Source organism: Lactuca virosa, chromosome 6, assembly GCF_052849685.1.
Source record: "Lactuca virosa cultivar CGN04683 chromosome 6, Lactuca_virosa_CGN04683_v6, whole genome shotgun sequence".
Taxonomy (NCBI): Eukaryota; Viridiplantae; Streptophyta; class Magnoliopsida; order Asterales; family Asteraceae; genus Lactuca; species Lactuca virosa.
This window is the reverse complement of record NC_136431.1, coordinates 170677298-170702340: the sequence shown is the minus strand read 5'-3', so window position 1 is coordinate 170702340 and position 25043 is coordinate 170677298. Positions and strand designations below refer to the sequence as shown.

At 38.0% G+C, this 25043-nt stretch overlaps 1 long non-coding RNA gene across 1 annotated transcript; it reads right to left on the bottom strand.

Moving 5' to 3' along the window:
- Positions 1 to 1837: 1837 nt before the first annotated feature.
- On the bottom strand, positions 1838 to 4360 carry LOC145119120 (uncharacterized). The gene is made up of 3 exons (XR_013713687.1): positions 3893 to 4360; positions 2702 to 2759; positions 1838 to 2026 (listed from the first exon to the last, which is right to left on the bottom strand). It is a non-coding gene; the product is annotated as an uncharacterized LOC145119120 (long non-coding RNA).
- Between the last annotated feature and the right edge of the window lie 20683 nt (positions 4361 to 25043).

Sequence of the window (25043 nt, the reverse complement as noted above, 5' to 3'; positions counted from 1 at the left end):
TTCACTAAAATACCCGGGGAGGATAATAGGGTTGATAATCAATTTGTTTATTATTTAACGTCATAACTAGAATTTCTTTTAGTTTTAGAATTTCTTTTAGTTTTAAAGGAGATTGAAGCTATGATTAAATGCAAATTGGGTGGTGGCCTGGTGGGCATTATAGGTTTGTATAATAAGACAGATTTTGATCCCAAATACTACAAATTGCAAGGGTCATATAGGTTTGTATAATAAGACGGATTTTGATCCCAAATACTACAAATTGCAAGGGTCATGGCTGAGCATTTGGACTTCCGGACCAGACCTGGATCGGTCTCCGATCCAAGGTCCATAAATTGTTGCAAAACCGGTTGATCCAAAAATCGGTCCAAATACTCACCCCTAAGTCGTAATAGATAAACTAAATTTCGGTAAAGCTTCAATGAATTGTACCATATGCACCTAAAGTTGTACCAGTTCTACGGATACAAGAACCGGATAACCTGGATCTGGATCGGACCTGAAAACCGGGCATCAACAATCCGGTCCAAGGTCCACCAATTTCTACCAAACCGGTTCGGTCCAAATGTTCACCCCTAGTTATGGCCCACGGGCAACACCTATGTGGGTAGACGAGCAACTGTGGTGGAAAAACGCTTCCAGTAGTAAATGATTGGTATACAAAGATTGATATGATTTTAGCCATTTTTTTCTCTTACAAAATATTAAGGAAAAAAAATTGTATTGCAAAGTGGCAAAGCTACTTTAAGATCACAGTTATTTTATGACCAAAGGTTGTATGATCAAAGTTGTTGTAAGGCCAAAAATGCTATATGACCAAAGTTGTTATACTACCAAAGTTCCTATATGACCAATGTTGCAATATGAGCAAACAAGTTATATGTGTAAAGTGGTCGTAATGTCAAATATGCCATAGTAAACTCGTTGTATGTGCAAAGCTCTTGTATAGGCAAAGTCGTTGTATGCCATAGCAATTATATTGCCAAAGTTGTAAAAAATGGTCAACCACGTCGTTAATATGGTCCATGTTAACCCACATAGGGTTAATATGGAAGGTCAATCACGAAACACTAGCAATGTTTTGGATATATCATGGTTCGAACTCTAGACATCTTGTGTAGAATTTTGCATCTCAAACACTAGGCTCACATTAGTATGGTCAACGTTAACCTACGCAAGGCTTATGTGAGAGATCAATAACAGAAAATTAACAATATTTTGGGCATGGCAGGGTACAGACCTTATACATTTTGTGTGAAATTTTGTAACTCGAACACTAGGCTCCAATCAATAGGTCGACAGTTGTTGTATGTCGAAGGTCGAAGTAGTTGTATGTCGTAGATATTATATGTCAAATGTAACATCATAAATTTCAACCTATTTTTTCAAAGATCTATATGCCGCAAGACTCATTATAGAATAATATTGCTACATAATATATGATCTTAAAGGGTCGCATTAACAACAACTTGATGCAAATATATTATATATAAGAATTTGACTCTTGATAAATAAATATATATATCTTGTAATTAATTGGAAATTATTTATTTCATGGAAATATTAATTTTCATTGCTAAGTATCAAAATATATCATAAGGTATGATTTATTATGTCATGTACATCTTTTTGGATCAAAGGGGATTTTTGTCTTATATGGATTAATATGTTTTATAAGTTATAAAAATTAAAAGAGTTTTTATAGAAAAACTAGCTTCTTGTTTATATAAAATATACATGGAGACCATAAAGGGAAAAGAAGACATGCTTGCATTTATTTTAATCATAAACCCATGTTCTTACACTTGTAGCCTTTTGTTACTATATGCATGGTGTATTAAAGTGTAACACCCATAAAATTCAAGCCAATTTAAAACTTTTTAGGACATTTAAAATCATTAAGTTATTACAAATTGTTGTCAAAATAGTTTAATTATCAGAGTATCCCCATAATCAAATCATAAAATCATGAACTATGAGGAGTTGTACGATCACGCCTTTGCCTTGCCACGATCCCCTGATGCACCTGAAACAATAAACTGAAACTGTAAGCCCGAAAGCTTAGTGAGTTCCCACAAAATACCCATACCCACAACAATACACATATAATCATAACAGCATACTATGGGTCCAATCAACCATCGGGTTGGAATACCCCAGGCCCTCAACCAACAGGTTGGAATGCCAACACACTATGGGTCCAATCAACCATCATGTTGGAATACCCCATGCCCTCAACCAACAGGTTGGAATGCCAACACACTATGGGTCCAATCAACCATCAGGTTGGAATACCCCAGGCCCACAACCAACAGGTTGGAATGCCCACATACTATGAGTCCAATCATCCTCATGATGGAATACTCACAGCCCATAACCAACAGGTTGGAATGCCCAGGTCCATTGGCTTTCGCACAAAGCAGATAAGCCTCAACCGCCAAACAAACATGTGCACATATAACAGATAATCGCATAACAGTCTATAGACAATACTTGATCTAACGGACCATACCACATAGCACATAACACCATCCCATCTACCAGGATACCGATCTAACAGATCATACCACATATCATATAATATTATCCTACCCTTTAGGATACCGATCTAACAGATCATACTAGCATAACATAACCATATAACAATTCAAAGGGCCGGCCTTGGTGCCTTAAACCCTTGAGTATAGTGAGGATAACTCACCTGGCACTGCTGAAGTCCCGCAGACAAAACTCCAGCTGCTGGTTGACAGAATCCCAAGCTGTCAACATCAAACAATACCCAATTAATAATTGGGTTCCAAGCCCAAGGTCCAACTCACACTCCAAAGACCCAAAAGTCAAGTAATAGGCCAAAGCTCAATATATGGCCCAATTTTCCAAATTGGGCCCAGACCTCTACATGGTCTTTCCTTAAGGCTCATTCGATTATTCCAATCCAATTTCCATGGCCCATCATCACATAGTCATCAAGGCTCAATTATGGCCCAATTTTCCAAATTGGGCCCAAGTCCTCACATGGGCCTTATCCTAAAGCCCATCTCCTTATTTTGGTCCATTAACTTGTTCTTGGACAATCCATTAATAGTCCAATCGCCAAAGCCCAATAGGAAGGCCCAATTCAAGGCCCGAGTGAGATTAGGGCTTTCACATGAAATGATGATTAGGGTCAAGTATTTCTTACTTAACCCCTTAATGACTTAATCCATTAAGGACTTAATCCATTAAGTCCATTATTGTCTTACGTTAGTTTGCCAAAGATTATTAATTATTATTTTAGGTTTAATAATTAATTCTCGTGTGTGTCCCAAACAATTTCCATATTTAGGGTTTTATGCTCTTAGGGTTTTCCAAACCCTAATTAGGGTTTTCCAACCCAATACTAGCCCATTAGTCAATTGGTTGAGCTTCTAGGTCACTTAGGGCTTTATTGGGCCCATTAGGGTTTTATTAGGTCCATTGGGGTCTCTTTGGGCCCACTAGGGTTCTTTTGGCCCATTAGGGTTTAGTAGCCCTTTGTCCAAACATCCAAACGAGGTCCAAACGTAGTCAAAGCACACCGCCACCCGACACGGCGGCCGGGTGGCGGCAGGAGGCGGCAACCACCACCTAACGGTGGTGGTGACAGATTTCTTACTATTCCGATTGGTTACAAGTTACAATACAATACAAAACACCCACACTAATAACACACACACTCACACTAATAAACACACACACGCAACCACCTCGTGGTGGCCGGTGGTGGTGTATGGCGGCAGAAGAGTAGCAACCGGCCGATAGCCACCATGGTTGGCTGCCATGGTGGCTCCCCAACGTTTCCGGCCAGCCCCTAAACACACCCACCCACCGACACATACAGAACCACGCACACACACACGCGTAAGACACCCACCAAGCATGGCGGTGGTCGGAACAGGAAAGCTGGCAACAGCGTCGGCAATAGCGAAGACGGGACAGACAAAACAGGTACATCGGCGGCACGACGACAAAGGTTGGTGGTCTACGCCCCTAGCAGCGGGTTTCATCGACTCTCGGCGGTTCTCCGGTAGCAGCGACGCAACCTAGCGTCCGTCGACTGCTTGCTTTCAACAGGAACGGACAGCGGTGGCTAGGGCACGGCAGCGAAATCCATTTGCCGTCCCAATCGTCGCTGGCAGCGGGAAAGCGACATGCACATCGGCGGTCAGCATGGCGGCTTCGGACGCCCGCAGCCCACCTCATCACGACGACTTGAGCTATCCCGACGTGGGAGGAGAAGTGGAGGTCGACGGCGGTTCTTCTGGTGGCCTTAGCTGATCGGAAGGATGAGAGTAGGGGTGTTGGGGGCTGGAGGGTGAAGAGGGAGGCATAACGTGGCGGCTACTAACAGATTAGGGTTAGGGTTTGAGTGGGCAAGGTTTTAAACGAGGGAACAAGAGGGAATGAAACCGGGTTCAAGTCCCGTGTTCTAATGAAACCCCGATACATTATTACAAGTTTAGCCCCCGTCTCCACAATTAAATTCATATAAGGTCCAATATTTACACTACAGCCCCTGCTCTAGGAAATTCCTTTCAGTACAAGTCCAAAAATTACCAATTAGCCCTTCCTCTAGAAAATATTCTCATCTTAGGTCCAGAACTTACTCTTTAGTCCCTGCTTCCATAAATCCTTACATATTAAGTCCCACAATTACACTTTAACCCCTGGAGTTCAAATCTTGTCATTTGACTTCCCGAAACCAACACTTTATTAATTATTATTCGATCTTAGGCTCAAATAATATAAAATAATAATAATAATTACTTCCCGGGGTTCCTGATTTATTATCTAATTACTTTACTTAAAATGGGATGTTACAACTCTCCTCCACTTAAATTTGATTTCGTCCTCGAAATCGTTTCTTCTTATTCCTTTCATGCCAAACAATCATGAACTACAATCCCAAGCTTCACCCTAGCCTTTCCAAGGCAACCGTAACCAACCCTCGCAGGGTTCTAAAACCTGAACATAAACGAATCCCTTGCAATATGATCACGTTTACTCAATTCGTAATCTGAAGTCTCGAGATGGTCTCGCTCCTTGACAGATTGCCCACACTGGATCATTGTCGAATGCATTGCACTTAACTCCCAACTGGCTACTCAACTTCTGATAACCTGAGGTTCCCACTAGAAAACAAAATCACAAATCCCACACTGCTAACTATGATCCTTTAGTTCCCGCACCACATACATATAATAACTGGCTTATAAGCACAAATACTCATACCTGGCCCAATCAGCCTCGGGCTGGAATACCAGGTATGCCTACGACGGGTCCAGTCATCCCTAGGATGGAATACCCTCTTATCACACACATGTTTGGTCCAATCAACCCTCGGGTTGGAATACCATACACGTCAGGTCCACTCAATCGTAGGGTCCGGTCATCCTCACGATGGAATACCCTAGATTGGAATACCACTATATACATAACTCAGTCTAACCCATAACTTGAAATCCCATGACCTATCCTTGCATCTCATCCAAGATCCTCTGATTCGTCACAACCGAGTAACACTCATCTGAAATACCGGGTTCCGGCCCGGCTGCGGAGCTAAAGGACTCCCATATAGTTGCCTCACACGACTTCCAAACGAAATCCTTCCCTGGAACTAATTGCCACTAGTTATCATGCCACTGCGACTCTAACAACTTTCTGATCCAACCGATCGGATCCATGCGTCAAATCCTGACGTCATCAAATCCAAGGCTAAAAGTGATTGCTACCTGACCAACAGTAGACTTATATCACAAACGACCTTAAGCAATTCCTTTATTCCTTGATCTCTCAACTATAGTAGCGTTCCTACAGTCTTATCGCTGGCTTAACCAGGTCTAATCCCAGTGGGGAAACCCATAAACCCCTCCGTGGATTTCCATATCCTCACTGTTACACCCGAACTGGTGGTTACTACTGTCCCTTCCGCGTCCTAACAACCCGCTCATGCTATCTACCAACCTAGTGAATGATGCGGCTACACCCCCAGACTTATATCACTTTAGCACTATCTGCTAACCTTGTGAACGCTACGGCTACACCCGCATATTTACAACACTTATCACACTATCTGATCGCAAGTGAATGCTACGGCTACCCTCGTAGTCTTACAACACTTCCCATACTAACTGATCGCAAGTGAATGCTACGGATACCCCCGTAGTCTTACAACACTTCCCATACTAACTGATCTCTAGTGAATGCTACGGCTACCCCTGTAGTCTTACAACACCTCCGATTGAAGTCACCACCGCCGCCGTCGTAACCGCAGACCACTAGAAGCGTCGTTGTCACCTCACTGCTGACGAGGAGGGGGAAGTCGGTTTCCCGAAGTGATGCTCGGAGGGTCGGAGTACGCTCGCTGTGGTTGATGTTATCCCCTCCTCCGTGTTCTCCCGTAGATGCAGCAGTTTACGACTGCCGGCGGTCATCACCAAGGGCTCGTCACGACCGGGATGCATCTGGCCAGCTCTTGCCATCAGGAGGAAAATGCCGGTACCGGTGAAGTCTCATTCGCACCTTCCCCATCGTGACGCTGCTGCTCCACCGCCGTTCTCCGGGCATGTTCGTGTGGGAGAATGTTTCTCGGCTGGGAACCAAAAGAATCGCCGCCACCACCATGAGGTAGTCGCTGTTATGGCAAGATATTGATATCGCCGCCATGCGCCACCGGAAGGGGTGGCTGGATGCTTGAAAATTGAAGCATGGTGGGTGTGCTTGTAGTTCTGTTCGCAGCAGGTGTGTTTGGGTGTTTTGTTTAGTTGGAGTTCACGGAAAAGCCACCGCCACCACCGTGAGGTGGTGGCTGCCACCATCTGCCGCCGCCGGCCACCATAAGGTGGTTGTGTGTGTTTAATTAGTGTAGTGTGTGTGTTTATTTGTGAGTTCATTGTAAATTGTAAAAAAATTGGAATAATGAAAGGAAAAATCAAACCACCACCATAGGGTGGTGGCTGCCGCCTCCTGCCGCCACCGGCCGCCGTGTCGGGTGGCGGCGTGCTTTGCCTCGTTGTGTTGATTCGTTTGGGGTGCTTGAAACCCTAATGGTCCCAAAGAAGCCCTAATGGGCTTAGTGAAAACCCTAATGGTCCCAAAGAAGTCCTAATGGGCTTAGTGAAAACCCTAATTGGTCTAATGGACCCTAATTGACCTAAGGAAAACCCTAATGGGCTTAAGGACTTAGCTATTGGGCCTAATGGGCTAATGTGGGTTGGAAACCCTAATCAGGGTTTGGAAAACCCTAATGCAATAAAACCCTAATTTGGGACTTAGCGGGACCGCATCGGAATAATTTAATGAACTTAAAATATTATTTATTATTCATTGCAAATTAACCTAAGGCCATGTGGGACTTAATGGATTAAGTCCTTAATGGGTTAAGTAGGAAACTTAACCCTAATCATCATTTTATGTGAAACCCTAATTTCACTTGGGTTTATTATTGGGCCTTGATGATTTGGGTTAATAATGGGCCATCCAAGATCAAGCAAATGGACTAGAATAATTAATGGGCTTTGAGGTAAGGCCCATATGAGGAGTTGGGCCCAATTTGGAAAATTGGGCCATAGATGGGCCATTATTTGGGCCTTGATGATTATGAGACATTGGGCAATTGAATGCCAATTGTTTGGACTGGACTAAATGGTTGGGCCTTATGGTAAGACCTTGTAAAGGTTTGGCCCCAATTTGGAAAATTGGGCCATATGTTGGGCTTTGACTCATAGTTGACTTTTGGGCCTATGGATTGGGCCTTGGGCTTGAATAAATCCAAGCATGGGGTAATGTAGTAATGACCCAAGTACGTACTTATGGTTATGTAGTGGAACCCAATTATTAATTGGGTGATGTTTTGATATTGACAGATCGGGATTCTGTCATCCAGCAGTTAGGGTTGTGTCTTCGGGACTTCAGCAGTGTGAGGTGAGTTACCTTCCAGCAGGAGTGGGTCTACGGCCACAATGCCGACCCACTAGTAGGAATTGTTTGTTAGATGATTGTCTTTGTGATAATTATCTGGTGTGTTGTTATCTGATATGCTTTATGTGCTAGGATGCTATGATATATGTGTTAGTAGTGGTAGGGTGATATAGCCCCTAGTTATCGGTTGAAAGATACCGAAGGGGTAGATAGTACCCATGCATGCCTAGCAGTATGATCATGATATGTTATTATGTGGTAGTAGTAGAGCTGAAATAGTCCCCGGATACCGGTTGAAAGATACCGAAGGGGTAGGTCGGGCACCCAGATATGCCTGACAATATATTCATGTATGATATGCTATGTTATTATGTGGTAGTGGTAGGGGTGAAATAGTCCCCGGTTACCGGTTGAAAGATACCGAAGGGGAGGTTAGCTCCCGGTTACCGGTTGAAAGAGACCGAAGGGGAGGCCAGCACCCAGATATGCTAGGTGGTTACCGGTTGAAAGATACCGAAGGGGTAGGTCGGGCACCCAGATATGCCTGACAGTATGTTAGTAGTATGGTATGTGGTATGATGGGGGAACTCACTAAGCTTCGTGCTTACGGTTTACAGTTTTGGTTTCAGGTACTCGTTTTCAAAGGAAAGGAGTCGGCTTGATCGCAACGCATCACACTATGGTTTTCCGCACATGAGATCTTTGGTATTACACTCTGATATTGTTTTATGATAACATGTTTTGATTATTTCTACTTTGGTTTTGACATGACATGATATTATGGATGTTTTCTTATACTGTTGGTTTTATAATAACTCATCTAAAAATTAAATTTTTGGCCTTGAAATTTGGGATGTTACAAATAAAATAATAGATAAACCCGATATCCATGAAGAAAGTTTTAGTGGTCGTGACAATGATTCCGGAGATATAAAGAACGCCGAAATCCGAGTTATAACAAAGAAGTTATAACCCGTCGAAGTTTTACGGCTAAACCGACACGGCACCGTGTAACGTAAAAAGTGAATTTTTGATAAAATACTTTTTAGCCTTAGCGATCTAAACAAAAGTCGTATTATACGTTAAACCGAGAGCGTGCGTAAAAAGAACGTCCAAAACTGACTTCGTATGAGGAAGTGACGATTTTTCTAAGATTTAGCATAACAATGCACAACCCGGAATTCGAATTTTAGATCGGTCGATTTTTAGCCAATATAATCTAAATGAAAAATGAAGATATCGTTAATAGGAGTTCAACGATAAAAAGACAATCGAAAACGGAGCTCGTATGCGAAAGATGGACGAAACTTAGTCCTTACTCTTCGAGTGCGGCGAATTCGATACAATTTTGTAAATATGAGATAGAATGAGAATTAGCCGACGGGGTCTAAATGAAAGTTGTAGTACTCGTAAATATCAACACGTGGATATAAAGAACGTCGATAATAGAGCTCGTATGTTAAAGATATGGACGAAACTTAGTCCCTATTCTTCGAGCGCGATAAATTTGATACAGTTTTGTAAATCGAAGATAGAATGAAAACTAGCCGACGGGGTCTAAATGAAAGTTGTAGTAATCGTAAATACCAACACGTGGATATAAAGAACGTAGAAAATGGATCTCGTACGAGGAAGATACGGACGAAACTTAGGGCCTACTCTATGATCAAACCCCTATAAATAAAGGATGAATTCTTCATATTTTCTTCACACCATAAGCCTTTCTTTCTCTCTCTAACTTCTCTCTAGACTCCCATGTCACAACTAGAAATTCTAAGGTTTTGTAAACATTAACAAGAGTAACATTTGTGACTAAAACTTGAAAACATGCATGATATTTATTCAATGACAACAAAATTCCATCAAACACTCTATGCAAACACGTCAAATGGTCAACAAAAGATTGGAAACCCTAAAAATCCCGGTTTAAGTCCATTATGGACTAGGATTTCCTTATTGGGCCTAATGGGCCAATAAGCTTCCAATTTTACTATTTTGGGCTTAGGAACCTTAAATGGGCCCTAATTGGACCCACTTTCATAAACTTAACATTTTAGGCCATAATGGGCCTAAAATGAAATGGTTTACCCTAATGGGCCTTATTGGGCCATAACTAACCTAATTTGATTATTATGGGCCATAAAACCTATTCTTTTAAGTCATTTGGACCGTGAGACACCTTAGAGGCCCAATGGGCCGAAAAAATTTATTTGAGCCTCATAAATTCGAGCATGGGCCCAAAATGACTCATTTCCCTCTCTTTTAGCCCAACTCGGCCCAATGAGAAAAGAAAAATAATTAAAAGAAAAATGTGGAATTATGGGAGGAAGACACATCATTTTTACATCTTGGATATCCATGCTAGATTTCTCTCCTCCCCATGCATCCATCACCTCATCTATTTCTCTTCCCTTCTTTCTTCCTCTCGGCCGAGAATCACCAAACACTCACACATCTTCAAACCTTCATCTCAAACACTCTCAAGAAACATCTTCTTCCTTCCTACAAATTTTCAAGATCTTGGACATTTCAAGGAGGTTCTTCCATAAGAATCATCATCTTTGGTAAGTTGTTGTTTGGATCCATGACCTAGTTTCTTTATTTCATCAAAGCCTCTTCATAACTCATACAATTTTTGTGATCTACTCCTTAGAAGCTTCTTAATTTCGAAATCAACTCAAGTAGGCTTGCTAAGGACCCAAAAACCTTCTTCATTTCTTCTCCAAAACCGAAACCACAAACCAAGGTGAGTTCATACCCCATTGTTTTCGGTTTTTACTTATTTTTGGGGGGAGAATACAAGTACTATGTGATGATCTATGTGTGTTTGCATCTTATGTGTGATTTCCTTAGTTTTTGGTTGTGATAATGTGTAATACTTGTGTTATTTCGAGATCTATAGCAAGAAGGGTGAAAGAATCATAAACAAAAACATAATAAACAACATACATCATAGATCTAAGGGTCCTTAAGTTTACAAAGTGAAAAACAAAACCAAAAGAACTTTACAAGTGTCATTTTTGCAAAAATAACAAAGATTGGGTATAAATTGTAAATTGTCGGTTTTATGAGGGCTATAAGTTGTTTATTTGTATAAAAGCTGATTTCTATGAAAATAACACTTTTCAAGGGTCAAAAACATAAATTTTAGCTTAATGGGCTTAAAATTGGGCCTAATGGGTTTTGGGCCCAAAGTTGCGAAAAAAATGAGGTTTTGAGGGGCTGAATTGGAAAATTTTACAAACTATGGGTCTAAAATGTAAATAAACTTTTTCAGGGGTTAAAAATGAGTTTATTACCAAATTAGGACTAAAATTGCAAAGTTTTTGAATTTGGGGTCGAAACTGTAAAACTTACGGAATTCGGGCCAAAAATGTGAATTTTTTTACAAATAAAGGCTGGAAATGACAAATGCAATAGTTTTGGGCAAAAATTTCTATTCAAATAAAGTTTAGGTGGAAAATGTCAAGAAAAATGGTTTAAGGACCAAAAATGTAAATTTTCATAAAAAGGGACTAAAAGTGCCATTTTTATAGAAAAAGGGACCACAAAGATCAACCTAAATGTTTTGGGCCAAATAAACAATTATAAATGTTTGGGTTAAAAATATCAAGTTTATAATGCATGATTTTAAAGATATATATATATATATATATATATATATATAACTAAAGCTTCGTTATAATTCCAACGATTAACTTATTTCTTTTCAAACATTGTGAATAAACATTAGTAGACAACAAAGATATCAACAATACGAACTTAAACTCGATAAAACATAAACGATTCAATGGTTCGACTCAAATACCTTCTTTCGTGTTATTGGGCCTTTGTGGTCCAATATCATGATTTTTGGGCCCAACATAAATACACATGTTTATTGGGCCTCAGGTGACCCAATTACATGCCTAATGGACCCTCAATGGCTTTTACATGCTATTGGGCCGTAGTGGCCCATTTGCATTGCTAGTAAGGTCCAAATAAATCATATGCGTGATGGGCGAACAAGTCCTTCGCATACTCGACAGCCTTTAATAACATACGTGATTAGTGGGCCTCCGTAGTCCTCTTCTCTTCGTCTGTTAGGCTTATCTTCTATTCAAGTAAACAAAAATCAGGTCGTTAAAAAAGGTTATTCAATTTCATTTGGATTTAGTGAGTAATAACGGGCGACACCAATAAGTGTCGGTCGTAGTCTATAGTTATAATCAAAGTCTCCTGGAGGGAGAGCGAGAGTTTGTGTATAGATCTATACGGGGGTGACTCCCCCACACCTAAGCTGTTCGCTACAGTTAGACTCGGCCAGTCTAGGGTGACAAAGTCTTAATTTCAATACCGGCATTCGCAAGAATGCCAAAACAGACGAACTAGTCATTATTATGCATGGTTATAACGACTCACATAGAGATCCAATATCATCTAAGTAATCATGGGAAATCATATTCATTCGTTGTGACGATACTATAATACAAAACGAACATACTATTTTATCAGAAAACATCGGGTTTTCCGGAGAAACAACATTATTCACTTGCACTTTCAATACAAGAATTCATTATGAGAAACATATCACTTTTACACGTTTTGAAATCATTCACGCATGTACTTATGGATCATCACACCTATTTCGTAAACAATTGTCTTTTCAGAAAATATCGGATTTTCTAGGTTTTACAAACTACACATAACATTTTCATATCAAACCTGCTTATGAATTCACCAACATTATATATGTTGACCGTTTTCAAAATAACTTGTATTCTCAGGTAACAGATAAGCTGAAGAAAATTACCAAGTGTGTTAGGATGTTATGTTTTGTGACTCTCAAACAATTTATACTATGGATTATGTAATGTAAACAATGTACTGGATGCGAACGATGACGGTTGTAATGTATTAATGCATGGAATGTTTATGTTATGTTTAATATATATTCATTGTGATGATATTTCAATTTAAGTCACACGAGCCCTCGGACGTTTCCGTCGTCTGGTTCGGGGGTGTGACATCCCAAAACCCCTCTAAATCCCTAGTAACCTCAAGGTGCTAAAGAAAAGCCCCGGAGTGCCCGAAGGCTCCGAGAAAAAGAGCTTTTCGGCTCAGAAGCTTTGCTCCAGCGGAGCCCGATTTTTTAGCAAAACCCGTTGTAAGTGAGATATGCCTACCCTACTTTAAATATAGCTTATATTTAAATTAAATATCGTTATTATGAACCTATAAATAAGATTTATCAGTGATTCAAAGTCGTTATACTGATTGAACTACTTACGGGAGAGGTGTCTAGAATGGTCACATTGGGGTTGGTTGTTGGATTTCAGAAAAAGCTATATGCTGAAATGGTCCTGCCTCCCAACTGTCCTGCCTGGCTGATCCTTACTTGATAGATCATGAAGTAGACTCTGAGTTAATGATGAATCTAGACTAATAATTAGTCGCAATGATCATTAGACTAAAATCTATTGGTAATGATACTAGGTTTCGTCGAAGGAAAATAAATTAAGCGAAGCGTTGTATGAGTTCGGAATCATCACTTTAACAAGTGAGTGCATAGTTACTTTCATCTTACACATAGATATGAAGTATTTTATATAAATTATGTGCTATGTGTGTATATTATCTGTTTACTTGATATCTATGTTGGATGAACGTTTTTATACATGTTTTAAATGATTTAAACTGTATACGTATTTTATATCTACAAAAATGTTGGGTATAACATAGGTAGATGAAATAGATGATGTGTGATAAAATGATGAGAGGCCTCGATGTTTACGATGATCCAGTCATCTAGCGAAGTATAGATGAAGACCACGAACTATTCTAGACAGTCTAGTGGAACGCTAGCAGGCTCGCAACCTGTATGTGTTTATTTGAACTTAGTGTTCGTCAGCAATACTCCATCCCCCTCATGGTTGCCTTATTTGACATAAATTGTTGAGGAACCCCCGAAGTAGTGTTGTCACCCTGATGAAAATCCTTAGGCTAGGTCCCTTATATTAGATGCTTTAGGGACGTAAAGTTAGGATAACGGGAACATGTAAAAGGGTTTGTTTGGTGTGATGAAATTAATAAACTTATTATTGTGGGTTGAAAACCCTATGTGACAACTGTCAATTCTGGGTCAAACAAAGTCAACCAGGTCAACTCAACTTGTATTAGAATTTTAGGTGAATTGCGATATTCCCTAATGCGTCCAATGTACGATTGACAAGTTATAACACAAAGCACCACTCTTATTGGAAATTATAGAACATAAACCCTAAATAAGGTTAGTATCGTAACAATTCGGTAATTCAATTTTATATTATCTTAGTATAAATAATATTCATAACACGATGTAGTTGAATTCATAATCATTACACTACATGGCAAATTCATAACAAAGGCTACAAATACAAGTTTTTGGTAAATTCGTCACCAAATACGACAAATTTCATACTCGGCCTAAAACGCCCAACTTTTAACGAAAAGAATTTAGGCATCAACCTAATTTTCGTGTAACATATTATTATTTTTGATAATAATGATTTTATTAACAATTTGAATTTTTATAATTCAAATCAAATATTTATACAACATTTATACCATATTTTCTTTATAAAAATACCACACTTTTTATAAAGAATATCATATTTTTATAAAAATTTTCCCACTTTTATAAATTACCTAGATTTTTATAAGAATAAGAAGAGTTGACTTAGTGACATGATTGTTACATCTTTTCCCTATATAAAACATTAACCAACATGTATCAAGACCATTACCCAACATATAACAATGCAAACATCACCTCACCCCACCCCTTACCCCCCCTACCCACCCCACCACCCTACCTCCCCCCTAAATTTCGTTCACCTCTCCCCCCTCTCTCTTCATCTTCATCTCTCACTTCATCTTCTTCATTACTCCATAATCCTCTCAAGAACAAGTTCAAATCTTCCAAAGATCCATCCCTCCATAATCCTAGGATTTTTGGTAAGCATTCCTTGTTAATCTAGTGTTTTTATACACATTCATACTAACTTTGTTACATTTACAAACATTTATATGTGTTATTATTCATAGGGTAATACCATCTTCTAGTGTTCTTCAACCATCTTCAAGTGTTCTAAGCTTGAGGATCTTCATCTTCATCTCTTTATCCACTAAGAAATCCACTCAAGGTGAGTTCATACCCCTTCATTTTTGAGTTTTTCCAAGTTTGGGGGGGGGGGGGGAATACAAGTAAACAAATCCAATTTGGATGATCTAAAGGCTTTGCAAACTAAAAATACAAGTTATGTCACTAAAACATATCTAAGCTTAAAAATCAGCTTTTTATAGAAAAGTTATGGTCTGTTCACGGACTGTTTTGCCTTGCTTAAACTTAATATACTTCAAAACTGTTCAATATAAAAATATTTCAGGTCTATACCTTTTTAAGGACTACTTGCACGCATTCATACGATTTTTCTACAATTTATGGTGATTTTTACAAAACTGTCTATCATTTCGGAAAATTTTCGGACCAGTCTATAAAAATGAACGTTTTCACTCTAGTTAAGAACCACTTAAGGTCAGGGAAAAATATTACGGGCAAAGTAGACTCATTTTCTAAGCTCTGAGAGTTTACGGATCCAAATTTCGACTTACGATGATTTTTCTATAATTTTTCTAAAAACAAAGACAGAAAAGTCAAAAAACTAGAAATTGTCCTCATCATACTAAATGTTTTATACTTGTGTTTAGATGTAAGTTTATGTGTTATAATCTTTTAAAACATCTAGACATGATAACTTACATGTGTTTATATATGTAATTATATAAATGGACTTAACAAAACATTCATAATAAACTATAATTGGTATAGTTTGGAAGTCACAAACAACACTTTTCAAAGATACATATAATTATTTAAAGGTATAATTATCTTAGTTTGCAAGTAAAAGGGGAGTCATAGTTAACGTAAATCTGTTAATGCTCTTGTGAGACTTTCCTTCACCATACCTACCTAGCGTACACCTTAAGTCCTGCGTTATAACCAGAGTCTCCTGGAGGGAGAGCGAGACCGTTGTGTATAGATCTATACGGGATTGACAACCCCACACCTCTGCTGTTCGCTACAGTTAGACCGGCAAGTCTAGGGTGACAAACGTCTACCAACTCCGACGCCTGAAGAACGTCTTTTAGGCATAACATTCATATTAAGCATGGTTATAAGAACTCACATAGAGATTAGCGAAAGTATTTGGTTTACGGGAAGCTTACACTTCATTAGTTTTATTGAAAGATATGAAACTATATACTATTTTCTGTACGATATTCACTTCCATCGTGGTCTTAGGGTTTAAGACCATAGTTCACCTTTAAGAAAATACTGCATTTTTCTGGAAATATACATTATTACTTTACAAGGAAAAGATACAAAGGAATTACTTTCAATTTCAGTTCATATTAAAGAAAATATCGGATTTCTGGAAATATACGAAACCATCTTTCGCAAAACAATTACAAACCTTTTTATGCAAAAATGATTATGAACTCACCAACTTAATTGTTGACACTTTTCAAAATCACTTGTATTATCAGGAAACCAGTAGACAGGTACTCAACCCTTCTTGAGGGTCGGCGTCGTCATCTCATGTTTTTCCTACTTTTCAGTTATTTGTATTCAACTTTTGAACAAATGAGTTTTGTAAACAATGTAATACTTGAAATCTCAATGTATGAATGTTTTTGTTGCTATGTTTCATTACTATTCAATTGTTATGATACTATATATAAAGTCACTCCATCCGCCCTCAGACGTTTCCGCGGTTCTGGTTTGGGGGTGTGACAGATTGGTATCAGAGCATTGTTTATAGTGAACTAGTATATCAAACCATACAAGATATACAACTATAAATACAATGAGACTAAAACACTCTGACTAAAAGTATACTTTAAAAATATAAGTATTTTATAAAAGTATACATACTAGAACAGTGTCATAATAAGAACAAAACAAAAGTATTTATATGTTGGACACTACAGTCAAACCTAGACAGTTATGTAATCATATCTGGGATAAATATAGCCTGATCAACTACATTTATTTTAGATACGACCAAAATGTGTTTGGGAGTGGTAGTGGTGTTGCAACAAGTCTAAAACTTACCAACTCCACATGTAAAGGAACATTAGAATCGAACATATAATTAAAATACTATAGGAGTATTTTAGGCACCATAATTAACTTATGTGAAAACTAAAAGACCCCCACTGGTAGGTCTATAATTACTGAGTGTGTACGTTAAGGTTATATATAATCTGTATACACTACGTGACTATAGGAGGACCCGGTAAGGATCATCATAAACATTTCAATAAAGATACATTTATTAATCTCATAGATTCTTTAGACCTTCCCATTCTCGCACGAACAACATAGGTAGATGTAGCCACTCCACTACAACAGTCAGCAGAAGAGTAAGGAGTTGGAGAAACCATCAAGGGACCTTACCCTATCAAGAGTAGACATAAGAGGCTCGCCCGAACATCCGGAGTCGGGCTCTCCATCATGAAGTAATGGAGATCAGTGACAAAACTCGAAGCATGATGGAGCGAAGATTCAACATATCTACGAGAAACAAGAACACCATGCGGATGCCCGGAGGCAATGAAACTTTACAGCTGAAACTAGGACAATCATAACAAGGATAGAAATACAGAGGAAACCACTCATGAGGCGTACGAGGTGGCAGAGCACCTTATGCGTCCCTCTAATAATTAATAAATTAATATACAACCTAGTAAGTTAGTGATTACACTACTCACACTATGTGTTAGGCTTATCGCCTCTCTTATCGCAACTAGTAATAATAAATCAAGCAAGATACGCCATCCCAAAACCTATAAAACCCGAGCCAACTTAAGGATTCGATATCTATAATCTATTAGGGCACCTTAACATTTGTACAATACCTATTTCTACTCTCTACCATAAATACATCATAGGGATGTAGGTCGAAACATTGAGAATCGTACAACAAAACGTGAAATTTATATGTAAATATAAATAGATAGAATACAACTAGAAATGACCATAGTTACTTACGAACTTGCTTCTCATCATGCAACAAAATAATGTCTTCCCGTGAAAATAACCAGCACACCGGCGAAACACCAGTTCTGCGGATAAACTCCGCTACATTCCAAGCCGCAGTAACAGTTGTCATGGCGCAACTCAACACCAACAACACAAACGAAAATGGAAACAGTGTCAACAATTCCAACCGTAATAACAACCAAGGAAACCAACGAGTGACAACTTACCAAGACACCCCAACCCCCAAACCTAAGATCATGAAACGAAAGTTCGGGAACAAGAAAGGGGGCAGTTCGACTCAAGGGCCTACCAAAAGGCAACAAGCTACAACAGTCCATACCCCTACTAACCCTACTACCTCAACACCGAGAAAACCATATTATGGAAACCTCCCACACTGCAGCAAGTGCAAGTACCATCATCATGGAGTCTGTCGGGAATTGTATTGTGATAGGTGCAACAAGAAGGGGTAAACCGCCCGTTTCTGTAGGACCCCGACCCAATACATCACTCTAACCCCGAGGCTGGAATAAGTCCAGTATGTCACACATGCGGTGAAATGGGACATTTCAAGAGAGATTGTCCAACAGAGAGGAATGACGGAGGAGCAGAAGGAGTTTAACAACAGGACATGATGAAGCAACAAGGAACCCTATTGGAATTTTCGATACGTTTCCAAACAACAATAATTAAGCATCGAATTTTCACTAAAATTTTTGCCAATTAAAACATCATCATAAATTGTTCCCTCATCCGAACACATCATATCAATCATAGAAAAACTAAAGATCCTTGCAGGTGAGCTATGATGGCTTAGTGTAAACGCAGGGTTATATATAATTAAGATTCTACAGACTATGAGTGCGTGATTCCGCCTTAATTCATGTTCCTTGTCAGGTTATGGATTTAGAGCAGGGCCACTCAGTCGACTATCTTTTCAATCTTAATTATATACGACTAGGTTACACCAAACTATCATAGAGAGACCTAGTAGAAATCAGACTACGAAATTCCATCATTTTATATCAAAGTACTCGTAATACTAGAACACCCTAAAATCCTGAACAAAATAGTCGCAGTAATAATAACAAGGATGAAACTGGTAGTGTTAAAAATGTTGGGTTTTGAGCATTCTAACACTCCTATGGTGTACATGCAACCCTATAAACCTTGGATCTATGTTTTCTCTGTTATACATGCAAATATTAACTATTCCAAGGTTTCATCCTAACTAGCATATTATGAAGCACCTATACTACAAAGTTCTAGTTAGATGACATACCTTTTGATGTAGCTTGATGTCTTCAAGCTTTAAGAGCTTAGCCCCAATAGTGTGGAAGCCTCAAATGGAATCACAAATCACCAAAACACCTTGAAAGAACTTGAGAGAATATGTATGCACACTAAAATCGGCCCACTCTTATTTTCACACACTTGTTCCAATTTTGTGAGCCAAGGACCCCTTTATATATTATGGAGGATTAGGGTTACATCCATGTAAACCCTAATACCCATGACCTTTCATTTACATAGGATCCATGGGTTAAAAGCTCCATGGACCATCCATTAAAGCTTAGCCCAACCTAAATGAACTTGGCCCATTCCATATATATAAGAGTCCATATTTAATTAGTTCTTTTTGATCACTTAATTAATTCTAAATTAATTCTTGATCAATACTAATTAAATAATATGATTCCATATTAATATATTAGAACTTATAATATATTAATATAAATCATAAATATACTATTCTCAAAAGACTATCCATATAAATTGTGTCGGTGAAGTGCAACCCAAATGGACCATGCCGGGTCGGGTCAAGTACATACCAAATATAGTTATGGACTTAGACATTAATCCAACAGTCTCCCACTTGGATAAGTCTAAAACTATTATTGAGTATGACTTCAAAACCTAACTGACAATCGTAGCTCTTAAAGCCGCTGTCGAACTCTGACCTTGTCAATGACTTGTCCATTAGATAAGGGATCATATATTCCTCCATTCTAGATATCATATGGACTGAGAAATGGATTATAATCATTCTCTCTGTCCATTTGTTGTTTCCCGATTTTCGATTTATGATGACTGACTGATTGAACAAATCAAATCAGTCCTGGCTTGGCCAAGCACTCACATGTGTCATCGCTAAATCATCGAGGGGCCCACAGATATCCCTTTTATCCCGAAGGTAAAAGGAATGGATAAAGTTCGACTCATATGGCTTGTTCTACTACTTGTTGAATCATACACAAAGGCACATTTTATAACATCGAGTTACCAATGCGTTTTCCTGCAATCAATGTATAACCAACTCATAGTAACAACTCATATCTCTAGGTTTTAAGAATATAAGATATTATCGTCTCATGATCACTCGTGATAAAATCCATGAAGTGATTCAAATGAGCGTGGGTTGAATCCAATACTCAGAACTTATGAGCACTCATGAGTGTTGTAGCACCACTTTGTCCACCAACTTGGACATCTACAAACCAACCCATGACATTCTTGATTCATATCTACTTCCAACATATGACCGACTGTGGATGGTTTGAATAACTTAATCATTCAGGAAGAGCGACTTAGTTATTCTGGAAGTCAAAACATGCAAAGTGAAACACAAGAATAAATGAATCAAATATGGTATCAAACCCTATGAATATAAATAAACACTTTTATTTATCACCATACTGATTACTCATTATTCATTGTTTCGGTTTTATCAACTTTATACTTGAATTAAAAACACTAGTTGTCTCATGCTCCAAGCATGTACACTATGTTTTTCTTAAACAATAGCTTTGCCATACACCAAGTATGCACTCTATGTTTGTCTATGATCCTTACTTTGTGAAATAAACCAATTGAACATAATTTTAATGATTCTAATTTCACACTCCCAAATCCTTATCGAAAAATGTGAGAATTTCAAATTCCTATCATTTATCGAAATCTGTTTAGATTTTAAACTTATATGCACTGACCCTCCTGTAATGAATATGTACAAAGTCACAAAGACTTGTCAACAGTCATTATAAGGTATTCCAATGGAGATCAACTCCATGGAAACTAAGTCTCATATTCAAAGTACATTGCTTTGGACATGCTTCTTGCATTAAGTTTTCTAATCTTACACAGATAACTTCCACCTATGGAGACAACTCCATATTCTCATTTTGACTATCACTTCTGAACAAGAGATGCCTCTTTTCAGAATATGTCAATATGGTCCTTCCAAAATAGCACTATACTTCCAACTGTCCCTGAGCAACCAATCTTTGGTAAACCTCAGATTGTCCTCGACAATTACTTAATCATTTTAGTCATATCCAATTCTAGACCTTTTCCCTTCTTAATGCCTCTGGGCATTTGGAAAATTTTTGAAATGACAAATATTATAGCACATGCAATCGATCCTGTACCCAAAGCAAATGGTACGCGATGCATGATGTCTCACATAAAGACATGATTCTAGACCAGTCTTTTGCTACAATATTTTTATTTGCCATGTTTTCAAAATTTGACTATGAAGAGGGATGTCGTAATCATAATCGAATTTTGAGAACGCAATATATAGAATTTCCTTAAGTTGAACCAATCCAACATGAAATTCATATATATATATATATATATATATATATATATATATATATATATATATATATATATATATATATATATATATTCTTGACTAAAGATGATTAAGGTCTCAATCTAAGCCTTTAGAACTGAAATGAAGTATATCCTCTCCCTTAATTATAGCAAAACAACTTTTTCAATCCCTGCAGCCTCACGAATTGAAACTTTTGTTTTCTATAATTAACATTGCTAACTTGCAACACCAACAATAATTATCATGCTCCCACTAACATGATGATTATTAGCATAACACTTATGCTCCCACTAGCTTTGACATGTACTCAGAAATCAGCTGGACTTCTAGAAATCAATACTTTATTGACTTTCTTACCAAAGTTCAGATTTCTGATACGAGATGCTTTGATAAAACTTTATCAAAATCATACACCTTTCCTTAGATAGCATGCATGTGTGTCTAAACAATTTCAGAACTATGAAAAGGGATGCCGTAATCATAGTCTCAATTGTTTAGACCTTTTGCCATCTGCTTCAAATCTACTTGGTGGAAGTGTTTCCTCACCATCATTTTCACGAATCGGAGAGAAACCTTATGACCCTTAGATTTTATGGTGTATGTGTTCTTATCCATGTGAATCGTCAAAACCATAGTCACAAGACAAGGATAATGACAAATCCAAACTCATATGGACTGAACTTATGCAATCTTAACTTCTTGCCACCTGGCAGTACAGGGCCTGCCATTGCTTCCAAGTTGTTATGCAACCAATTGAGAACTTTCAGAACTCCTATGCAAAGCCAACTTTAACTGGAATGGGCACAGAGTATGTCAACACGATAGGTTATAAACCTCAAGTCGTGTGCTAGTGAAGAACCTCAGGTTTTATTCTTGATTAGTTCTTGAAATTCTTTGTAGGATCTTTAAGACTCCCACTATCCTCTTGACATATAAGACTATCTTGCCAAATATTCAAGAGATAGTGCGGATTCTTTATCAAGACAAACACTTCACAAAATTGGCCTTAGTTGGTCTTTGTTTTATCCAAAACATCACAACTTACCAAATTCAAATGTATAAGAGTAGGACACTTTTACTCTTACATTTGACAAGTGTTTTAAACATTTCTTTAAGATATGTCACTCAAGTTACAATCTTGGAGTATGACTCTAAGAATTGTTTTGGAGCGAAGTATGACTCATCTTCCTGATCTAACCATTTCAACAATTCATGACTCCTCTTCTTAGTCATAAGAATGCACTAAGATGACCTTTAGAGGACTAACTGTGATATGATTTCTAAATCATTAAGATGATCACAAACATGATACTAAAGTACTCTCCCATCTTTTCAGATTTGAGAAACTTTTATCTTTCTGCCTAATTTGATTCTTCCCATTCGTTCTGCCATACATTGAGACTTTTCCAATGTTTCAGAATTATACTTAAACTTGTAAGTATAACCATATTTACTAAACTTTAGTAAATCAAATAGTCTTAACGAGCTTTGTGGTGGACATGACCAGTGCACAAGAATGTGTACTCGATCCCTTGAGTCCTTCACTTGACTCACACATCCATGTGAACAAGTAATTAGTCTTGATTTTCCAATGCTTGAAAGTTCTCATTCATCATACTATTCAACTTGCATGATTCCAAGTTTCGGTCCAATTGAAACTTGGGCGATGAGGAACTTTCCTGATTTGGTAAATTTAGACACTACCACAAATGAAAGAATCAAATCCATTTTCCAATATTGCTGTCAGTGGAATCATATAAGCAACAATTTTCCACAAATGCCATTGTAAGGATACTTCAAATAAATAAAATTAAACAATTTTCTTTTATTTTAAAACTTTGCGGAAAAACTTATCCTTACAATCCACATGGAAAATTGTTGTTATCTATTCCTTAGCAATATATCATAACTTCTTAAGCAACTGCTCAAAATTCTGATGCGATCGAAATCCACCTTCGCGATCAGAATCAACATATACTTCCTTTAAGATTTCTCTCTATTCTTTGATTGTTAAAACATCAACATGTGACCCAGTCACATCATGTAATGAGGATCTCAGAATAGAACTTAACAGAGTTAGATAATGGGCTCTACCTGATGTAGAGTCAAACTTATTGACTTTAACATCCTTAGGTAAATTTGGCAGCTTTGAAATCAACGCCCCTTCCTTTGGCAAAATAAACATATGGACCCTTTGGTAATGGGACTATCTCAGACTTAGCCTTTCTCTTTACCATTTGGTCAACCGGGTTGACTATGGCCAATCCCTTTCCATTGGGAAGAGAATGCTTTTTCTGGATTTCCAGTGTCACCATTGTCACTGTCCATAAAGTTTTTGGGAAGTTGATCTTCTAATCAAATTTGCTGTACTATCGTTTCAAATCATTGCTGATTCAGCAGCACCAAACAAATAGATATGATCATTAAGGTTCATGTCATAGTCTGTTTCATAGTAGTCCCAAAGGAACTCACTATGTGACTTAGAAAGTGATTGAACATCCAACTTTCTCAAGACTTTGACACCCAACTCTCCCGGCTTGTCAATATGTGACTTCATCTCTAAGATGTGATCACACATAGACCTTGCTTGCCATTAGGGCTTGAGTGACCTTGAACTTGTGGGTTAGGGAGAATAATTGGAGGAGGTGGAGGAAGAGAAGTATGACTTCCATGAGCCAAACTCGGGAAGTCATATTCATTAGGAAAGCTTGGTTTGGGAAGATCATTGTTGTCTAAACTAGACATCAACAATGGGAGAAATTCACGTAAAGTTGATTTAAGTCCTTAATATAACACCCAATATGATATATTAAGGCTAGGACCCAACAAACTATTTTATAACTTGGAAGAGGGATGCCGTAATCCAAGCTATAAAATATTTGAAGGTAGGTGAATGACGATTCACCAATTTCCACCAAGATAAACGAAATGTATTATTAGGTTTTAATTCGTTTTGAAACTCCTAGATTCTTTTGAGATTCATTGAACTTTTCAATGGCATGTTTCAATCTCGAGTGTGCCCTTCAGGTTTTGTGACTGGGATGCCGAGGATCACAAAACAAGGTGTGAAGTAACCATGCAAATATACTTGGTACCCTTAATATTTACCCCTCAATCGATGTGCCGGTTAACCACACACGCTCCAACGATACTATGATAAACATTAAGTTACCCTTTGCCTACCTTGTTAAGTCCAGGTTAGTGTGCCGGTTAACCACACACGCTCCACTAACAGCTTAAACAAAGTGCAAAGTGTAATTTTATGGATTAGCACCTTATTCACATTTTCCTAAGTAACTAAGATTGGGAATTTATAAGTGTTTAGTTACTTAGTATTTATCATTATATTTATAAGTGTTTAGTTACTTAGTATTTATCAACTTGAAAATAAAACATTTGCATCAATATAACAGAAAACAA